The sequence below is a fragment of the Elephantulus edwardii genome, unplaced genomic scaffold, assembly GCF_000299155.1.
Source record: "Elephantulus edwardii isolate Elephantulus edwardi_28Jun2011 unplaced genomic scaffold, EleEdw1.0 scaffold00041, whole genome shotgun sequence".
Lineage (NCBI taxonomy): Eukaryota > Metazoa > Chordata > Mammalia > Macroscelidea > Macroscelididae > Elephantulus > Elephantulus edwardii.
This window is the reverse complement of record NW_006399791.1, coordinates 4,962,705-4,971,741: the sequence shown is the minus strand read 5'-3', so window position 1 is coordinate 4,971,741 and position 9,037 is coordinate 4,962,705.

Sequence of the window (9,037 nt, the reverse complement as noted above, 5' to 3'; positions counted from 1 at the left end):
GGAATCTTCTGTTCAGCTCTTTAGTATCTTGAATTCTTCCTTGTGCTTTGGCTTCTCTACGCTCCAGTGCAATCTTCAGAGTTTCTTCTGACATATATAAGTAAAAAAGGAGACAATAATAGGGAGCTAACAGAAATTCAAACTGGATTCAGAAAAGGCCATGGCATGAGGGATATCATTATTGATGTTTGGTGGATTTTGGCTGAAAGCTGAGAATACCAGAAAGATGTTTACTTCTGTTTTATTTACTATGTAAAGGTATTTGATTGTGTGGATCATAGCATTCAGAAGAATAGGAATCCCAGTAAACTTAATTGTACTTGCATGAAACCTATACATAGACTAGGAGGCAGTTGTCCAAACAGAACAAAGAAACACTGCATGGTTTAAAATTTTTAAAAGGTGGTATCCCTTTTCTATACGTATGCAGCTTGTATGCTGAGCAAATAATTTGAGAAGCTAGAGTATATGAGAAAGAATGGGCAGCAGGATTAGAAGACACATCAACAACTGTATTATGCAGAAGACACAACTTTGCTTGCAGAAAGTGAAGAAGCACTTACTACAGAAATTTGAAAACTACATATTGCAATGTGGTTTACGTCACACCAGCAAGAAAACAAAAATCCTCACCACTGGATCAATAAACAGCATCCTTATACATGGAAAAAAGACATCAGCACTTTAATTTTATTTAGATCCACAATCAACACTTATTTTAACAGTAAAGAAATAAAAACGTGTTGCATTGGGAAAATCTACTTGTCAGGACCTCTCCAAAAACGCTGTTTGAGCAGTGATGTGAGTTTAAAGACTAGGGTGCATGGCTCACCTCAGAATAAAAGAGAACCAAATTAGAGGTTTTGTGGTTGTTATTGTGGGCTGTGTGTGTGTGATTTCTTTTTTGTTCCCTTTTTTTAAAAAAAAAATGAAGTGAGATTGTTCACACACACACACACAAGACAGTAATACATTTTGTTATATGAGACATTCCTGAAGATTTGGAGTTTTCTAAAACTACAGAACCTAGAAATCTTGCCTGCGACCAGTCATGGAGCCATGTGAGCTGATCATGGCTTCACCTTTGGGGCAGGGCTGTGAGCATGCCACCTAATGATCCAGCCCTATAATTGCCTTCATTAGAGCCATGATGATAGTGTGTGCTGTCTAAAATAAAATGTGAGTAGAGAGAATGAGTTTGTGACTAGGAGAGACTAAACCTTTTCCTCCCTTACCCAGCATAAATATATATATAATCTATTTTTATTAGAAGTTCTTTTGCTCTTTCTTACTTAAAAGAACCCCAGGCTCGCATCTTTCATGTGTAAATAATTCATTTCTGGGCTAATTCCAAAAATAATCCAAACATTGCTGTATATAGAGAGAACGAGCTTGCACATTTTAGGTGTGTGAAATTTTGTGAGACTTTTCCTGCACTGGACAGTAAAGAGAAAAAAAAATATTTTGGGAGGGAAAAAAAACTAAAAACAAATAGACTAAGGTGCGTCTGATACAGGCCATGGTCTTCACAATCACTTGTTATGCATCAGAGAGTTGGACAATGACTAAGGAGAATAGAAGGAGAATTGATGCCTTTGAGCTGTGGTGCTGGAGAAGAGTGTTGAGAGTACCATGGCTGCTAGGAAAACAGATTCATCCTGGAAAGGGTCAAACCGGGCTGCTCCTTGGAGGCAAGAATTCTAAGGCTCTGTCTAACATACTTTGGATATATTGTAAGGAGGGACAGGTCCTTGGAGAGGGACATCATGCTTGGGAGGGTGGAGGGACAGCGCAGGAGGGGAAGGCCCCCTATGAGGTGGATTGATTCAGTGACTGGGGTAATCAAGATGGGTGTGTCAGAGGCAGTGCGATTGGCACAGGACAGAGCAGAGTTTAGGGATGTTGTACATAGGGTCGCGCAAGCGACTCGATGGCACATAACAACAGCAGAGGAAAAAAAAAGATACATATGGATCATGTCAAATGTGTTTGTGTCCTTAGGCAAAGCTGTGTGAGTCCTGAAATGTCACAGTAGTAAATAAGTTACTACTTTTTGACAAATTCTTTTTTCTGTTGGAACACTGAATTCTGTGCATCTGTATATATGAATACAAATTGAAGGCCTCTACCTCCTGGAGTTATACAGGTTGGCTTATTTACCTCCCCATTCTGCTGCTGATCTTTATTCTTTTTTTAAGTTCGACATGGAGACTTGAAACTTGAATGTCCCCTACAGTTTTTACATTAAAAAAAAAAAAAAGACAAGAATATGGAAGATGGGGTCATCTTAAAATTGGTCTGGGAATAAACTTTGGTGTGTGTTATGGACAATTAACTGTTAAAGTTATTATTGTAAGTCATCTGTGTTTAGCAGAGATTTTTCATCTTGAGTGATCTGAGCGGAGTTTGAAGACTATTAATGTTATATTTGGAAGTTGTAACTTCAATGAAGTAATTATTTGCTGTGAATGAAACAAACAATGAATTACAAAACAAAGATGGTACAGTATCTTTGTTATGTGGGGTTTTTTTTAATGAGTCTCCTGAGAATCAACCTATCTGAAGCATTTCATTTCACTTGAATGAGAAATGTGTTTAGTATCAGAAGAGGCCAAGAAAACAATGGTGTGAAAGGTACAATCTAAGAGGTTGATCAATTACTGTGGCACACTTACTGGTCACTTTGTACAATGTAGATTTGAAGTACAGTGGTGAAAACATTAAATGTGACATTTGAAAAAAATAACAGACTAGAGTGCACTTGATTCAAGCTGTTATCTTTTAAATTACTTCCTGTGGATCTGGAAATCGTACTGTGCATAAGAATAACAGAAGAATTACTGATGCCTTTGAACTATGGTGATGGAGAAGAGTCCTGAATATACCATGAACTGCTAAAAGAACAAACAAATCTGTCTTGGAGGAAGTGCAACCAGGGTGCTCCTTAGAGGCGAGGATGAGGAAACTGTCTCACATACTTTGGATGTGTTGTAAGGAGGCACTAGTCCTTGGAAGCAAACCACATAGTTGGCAAGGTAGAAGACCAGTGAAAGAACAACTCATTGAAATAGACTGACACAGTGACCACAACAATGGGTTTGACAGATTGCAGGGAGGGTTCAGGGAAGGGCTAGGTTTTGAGCTGTTTCCTAGATTCACGATGAGTCTGTAGTCAACTTGATGGTGCCTAATAGCAGGGCAACAACATACCATGGCAGATGTTGAAAATTTAACCCATAGGAAGGATCTTATTACTGAAAACCAGTAATGAACAGTAATTTTGATGGAGCCTTTAGTATACTATATACGTGGTTCTGAACCTTTTTGGTCTTGAGACTCTTAATATTTGGGGATTCCAAAGAGTTTTTGTTTATATAGGTTACATATTTTGGTACTTAACGGTCCTAGAAATTAAAACTGAGAAAAGTCTTTAAAATGTAAATATATATAAGCTTATCTATTTCATTATGTATGGCTGATTTCATGTCTCCACATGACACACAACTTCTGTTTAAACTCTGTTGTACAATCTTGGAATTAGAGTGAAAAAGGCAGCATGTTAGAATAGTTGTCGAGGAGGCAGTGGCAGTTTAGTGGTAGCATTCTCACTTGCCCTGCAGGGAGCAGGTTCAGGTCCCAGCCAGAGCCCTGCAAGCGCAACTGCCTCCTGCCTATCTATGTTGCTATGATGCTGAACACCTTTCAGCAGAGGATTATCAAGGCCCCGACAAATAAACCTGAGGATCTCCTAAAAACTATCCAGGGGGAACCCTGTGGATCCCAAGATCTACTCCAATAACCCCCTCCGGCAGCCTGTTGTTCCTTTGCTTACAGTTTTGCCGTGTGTCAGGGGCCAACTCATCAGCAACTGACAAGACTATTATTACGAAAATAGTTTTTTACCTCATTAAGCCCCTGATCCAACAGAATGTGGAAAATAGTGAACAATATTACTACTACCACATGCAACCAAAATCTTGTTAAAAAAATTATCCAAAAAGGCCTAGAAAAGTACATTGACAGAGAACTGCCAGAAAGCTGGGTTTGGAAGAGGCCATGGCCCTAGGGATATCACTGCTGATGTAAGATGGATATTGGCTGAAAGCAGAGAATATCAGAAGAATGTATGTTTGTGTTTTATCTAGTGTGCGAAGGCACACTAATTGTGGGTCATAGGAGATCATGGCTAACATTGAGAAGAATGAGAATCCCAGAACACTGACATTAAGAGGCCCTCACTTTGTGATCTTTATAAATTTCTTGGCTTCTTTTTCTATGTAAGAGGCTTATATTTTAAAACTTCTGGGGAGACATAGAACATTGTGCTATAAAGTATAGGATGGTGGTCACTTGATTGTGCTCAGTTAACTCCTTAAAGAGTTGACTTTCACTCACCGGCCTCAAGGATGCTAAACCAACTTTATGATGCAGAACATTTAAAGTACACATTCTCTGGATCTCTCTTTGGACTCTATTGTTGTTATTAGGTCCTGTCACGTTGCTTATGACTCATAGTGACCCCATGAACAACAGATGTAAACCTTTTCCTATCCTGTGTCATCTTCACAATCTCTGACACACTTGAGCCCATTGCTGCAGTCACTGTGTCAGTCCATTTGTTGTTTTGTTGAAGGTACTCCTTTCTCTTGCTGACCCTTACCTTTCCAAACATGATGTCCCTTTTCAGGGATAGACCGTCCTAACAACGTACCCAGAGAATGTGAGATGAAGCTTGCCCACCCTTGCCTCTAAGGAGCGCTCTTCCTACACTTTCTCCAAGAAATATTTGTTTCTTCTTTTGGCAGTCCATAGGATATTCAGTACTCCAACATCACTGATCAAAGGCATCAGTTCATCTTCTGTTATCTTTATTCATTGTTTAGCTCTCAGAGGCTTTTCAATGACTGAAAAGATCATGGCCTGAATCAGGCACATTTTTGTCCTCAAACTGTCATCATTGCCCCTGAGTAATTTGGAGAGGTCCCTAACAGCAGACTTTACCAACGTCCTGATTGCTGGTTGTAAAGGTGTCGACTGGATCCAAGTAAGATGAAGTCATTGACAATTTCAGTCTTTTCTCCATCTTTCATGATGTTGCCCAGTGGTGAGGCTTTTTGTCTTCTTGATGTAGAGATGTAATCCATATTAAAGGATCTTTGATCCTTTTAGCAAGCAAAACTATCAATATTAATAGAGTGTACCAAGGATTCCTTGGAGGGGCTCAGTGAGATGGAGTTTGAACCATGTACATCTTCTCTCCCCACACTCCCTCCTCAACCCTGATTCTGTGGTACATCTTCCCATTTGCCAGGTTTGAAGTTACCATGGAACACTGCTACTAATGAGATTATGTATTTGCTCCCACTGGTGCATTAAGGCAGAAGAAGGATTAAAAAATCACTGGCCTTTATTTTTTATCCTGTCCCCTCAGCATACAAATTTGAATACTGCTTTTCTCTTTAGTAAAATGCTTGCTTTGATTTGAAAGATATTTTGTTATCTCTGCTTTCTCTTTGCAGGTATATGAACTCCTTAAGACAAGAATTTATTTTATCTGTGCTTTGTTAATCAGAATATAAATTATTAAGACACAGTTCTTGGCTTTGATTTATTTGTAGTCATGTGAAGGAGATGAGCCAATGATGTTCAGTCATTTAAATATTCAGGTGTCTTGCTTAACATTTAAGTCAGCCTGGGAAAGGGAGGAGGAGGGCAGTTCTGTTAGGAAGTGGTTGTTGAGTTATGCATGCTCTAGAGTTAATTTGCGGCATCTGAAGCTGGTGTGTCAGTTTTAAACTACGCAGAAGACTCCATCAAATAGCTTACACTTTTCTCCAGACAACTACCATTAGATTGTGATTCTTATGGTTTTATTCTTTTTCCTTTTTCCCCTTAATAAGGTAGGAGTTTGTGATGTCAAAGCAAATTAAAAGATAATAATCTTTCTGGGTGGCAGAACAATAGAACAGGTTCGTCCAGATTTCAGATGAATAGCAAGTGATAAAAAAGATCATGGCCTGAATCAGGCACACTTAATCTTTAAACTGCTGTCATTGCTCCTCAGTTGTTTGAGTAAAATTTTAAAATCTTATAGGATTCGAGTAAGGTTATTAATTTCACATGTAAGCAAGATTCTGAAGATTATCCAGAAGTGACTGAAACGGCACATCACAAAGCCTGAAGTCCAGGCTGGGTTTAGAAGGGGTCGTGTTACTATGGATATTGTAGCTAATGTTAAATGGATCTTAGCTGAAAGCAGGGAGTACTAGAGGAATGTCTATCTGTGTTTCATTGACTATGCAAAGGCGTTTTACTGTGTGGACAACAACAAACTGTGACTGAGAAGAATGGGAATCCAGAACACTTGACTGACTTATGCAAAACCTATACTTGGACCAGGAGTCAGTTATCAGAACAGAGCAAGGAAACACTGCATGGTTCAGAATTGGGAAGGGTGTGCACCAGGACTGTGTCCTGTCTTCAGATCTTTTCAGTCTATATGCAGAACAGATAATATGGGAGGCTGGGCTCTATGAGGAGAAATGTGGCATCAGCATTGGAGGAAAACTCATCAACAATCTGCATTATGCAGGTGACACAACCCTGCTTGCTGAAACTGAGGAGGACCTGAAGCGCTTGCTGCAGAAGGTCAAGGACTGACGCTCAACATCAAGAAAACAAAGGTTCTCACCACAGGGCCGATTGGCAGCATCATGACAGATAGTAAAGAGATTGAGATTGTTGTAAGAGCTTCAGTTTGCTTAGCTCCACATCAACACTCTTGGCCAGTAGCCAGGAAATTGAAAGATTAATTACATTGGGAAAATCTGCTGTCAGAGACCTTTCCAGGGTACTGAAGAGCAAAGATGTCAGTCTGGAGACTAAGGTGTGCCTGATCCACGCCATAGTCTTTGCAGTTACTTGTTGTGCATCAAAGAGCTGGACAATGGGGATGATAGAAGGAGAATTGATGTCTTTGTGCTGTGGACCTGGAGAAGAGTATTGAATATACCATGGACTGCTAGAAGAATAAACAGATTCATCCTAGAGAGGGTGATACCAGGCTGCTCCTTGGAGGCAAAGATTCTGAAGCTTCGTCTGACATACTTTGGACATATTGCAAGGAGTGACTAGTCCTTGGAAAGGAACGTCATGCTTGGGAGGATAAAGGGACAGTGCAGGAGAGCAAGACCTTCAATAAGATGGATTGATTCAGTGACTGGGGTAATGAGGGTAGGAGTGTCGGAGACAATAAGATTTGCACAAGATAGAGTAGGGTTTAGGGCTGTTGTACATAGGGCTGCTATGAGTCGCAGGCAGCTTGACAGCACATAAAAAACAAGGCAAAACCTGATTCTGTCAAAGTCTGAAAATAAAACAAAAGCAATCAATGAATGAGTAGGGCTTAATTTTTTTCTGAGATTGGAGGAAGCAGAAAATAAGCAGTGAAATAGTAGGATATAATACGGTAGACAAGAGCCAGCCCTTGTTTAATAGAAAGTCTTAAAGAATTAATAACCTGAGGTTAGTTATTGTGCCCAGGACATTTTCATACTCCTTTCAGGAGACTTCCTGACTGACAGAAAAGATGCTGACCTGTTCTGTACTCCCTTCCAAATCACAAACTCATCTTTTGTTGTTGGTTAGATTCATCAGCTGTTGGTTGCAGTGAAGCAAGCAAACTTGAAGTTAGGAAAACAGAAACCTATGAGAGCTGAAAAGAAGAAAGATTATCCTGTTCTTCCAGGTTTCATGTTTTTTGCCTTTGACAGTGTGGCAATGACTGTTTTTCTTTCTTTTTTTCTTTTGTTTGTTGTTATTGTTGTTAGGTGCCATCAAGTTGAGCACAACTCATATCAACCCTCTGAACAAAATATCTGAACCATGTTCTATCCTGCGCCATCCTCACACTTCCTGATACACAAGAGCCCATTGCAGCAGTCACTATGTCAATCCACCTGGTTGAGGGTCTTCCCCTTTTTTTGCTGACCCTCCACCCTTCCAGCATCTTGTTCTTCTAGCAATAATGTCCAAAGTATGTGAAGTGAAGCGTCATCATTCTTGCCTCCAGTGAATACTTCGGCTGCACCATCTCCAGAACATATCTGCTCTTCAGCACCATAGCCCAAAGGTGTCAATTCTTTTCCTGTCATCCTTATTCACTGTTCAAGTCTCAGATGTATAGCTAGTAATCAGAAAGACTGTGACCTGAATCTGATGCACCTATGTCCTCAAACTGACATCGTTTCTCAATAATTTGGAAAGATCCCTAACTGCAGATTTCCCCAGTGCAGTGCAACTCCTTATTTCTTGATTGCTGGTACCAAGGATGTTAATTGTTGATCCAAGAAAGATGAAGCTGTTGACACTTTCAATCTCCTCTCCATCCATCATGACGCTGCCTATCAGTCCAGTGGTAAGAATCTTTGTTTTCCTGACATTGAGATACAATCCATTCCAAAAGCTGCTTTCCTTGATCTTCTACAACAAGTGCTTCAAGCCCTCTTCACTTTAAGCAAGCAAGGTAGTGTCATCTGCTTAACGCAGGTTATTAAACTAGTTGTGAAATGAATGTTTATTATGAATGTTTATTGTTTATTAACGATTCAGACCTGATTTAGAAAACCACACCTCTGTGTTTGTAGTCTACAGCATTAGTGAACATTCAAAGAACACCATTGATAAAATCCATTAATTAACGGCTTAATCAAGTAATAGAGCCCTAAACAAAATGGTTAGTTACATGTATGAGCTACTTTACTGACATTTGTTAGTTGATTCTCTCATGACTTCTGAAAGTTGGTTCTCAGCATATAAACTCTTTAAAGGGAACATTACCTCATTCAAATTTTGACCCAGAAGTTCAACAGTAATCAAGCCCATAGACTTACTGGCAGAGCTAATTTACAATGTCTGTTAAGTCACTATGCTCAAGGTAAAGAGTGATACAAATTCCACTTCAGCTTTTACTGGAATTTGACATGTTCAATTCAGGATTTAAAATCTCCAATAAATTAAATAATTAAATCTAATTTTA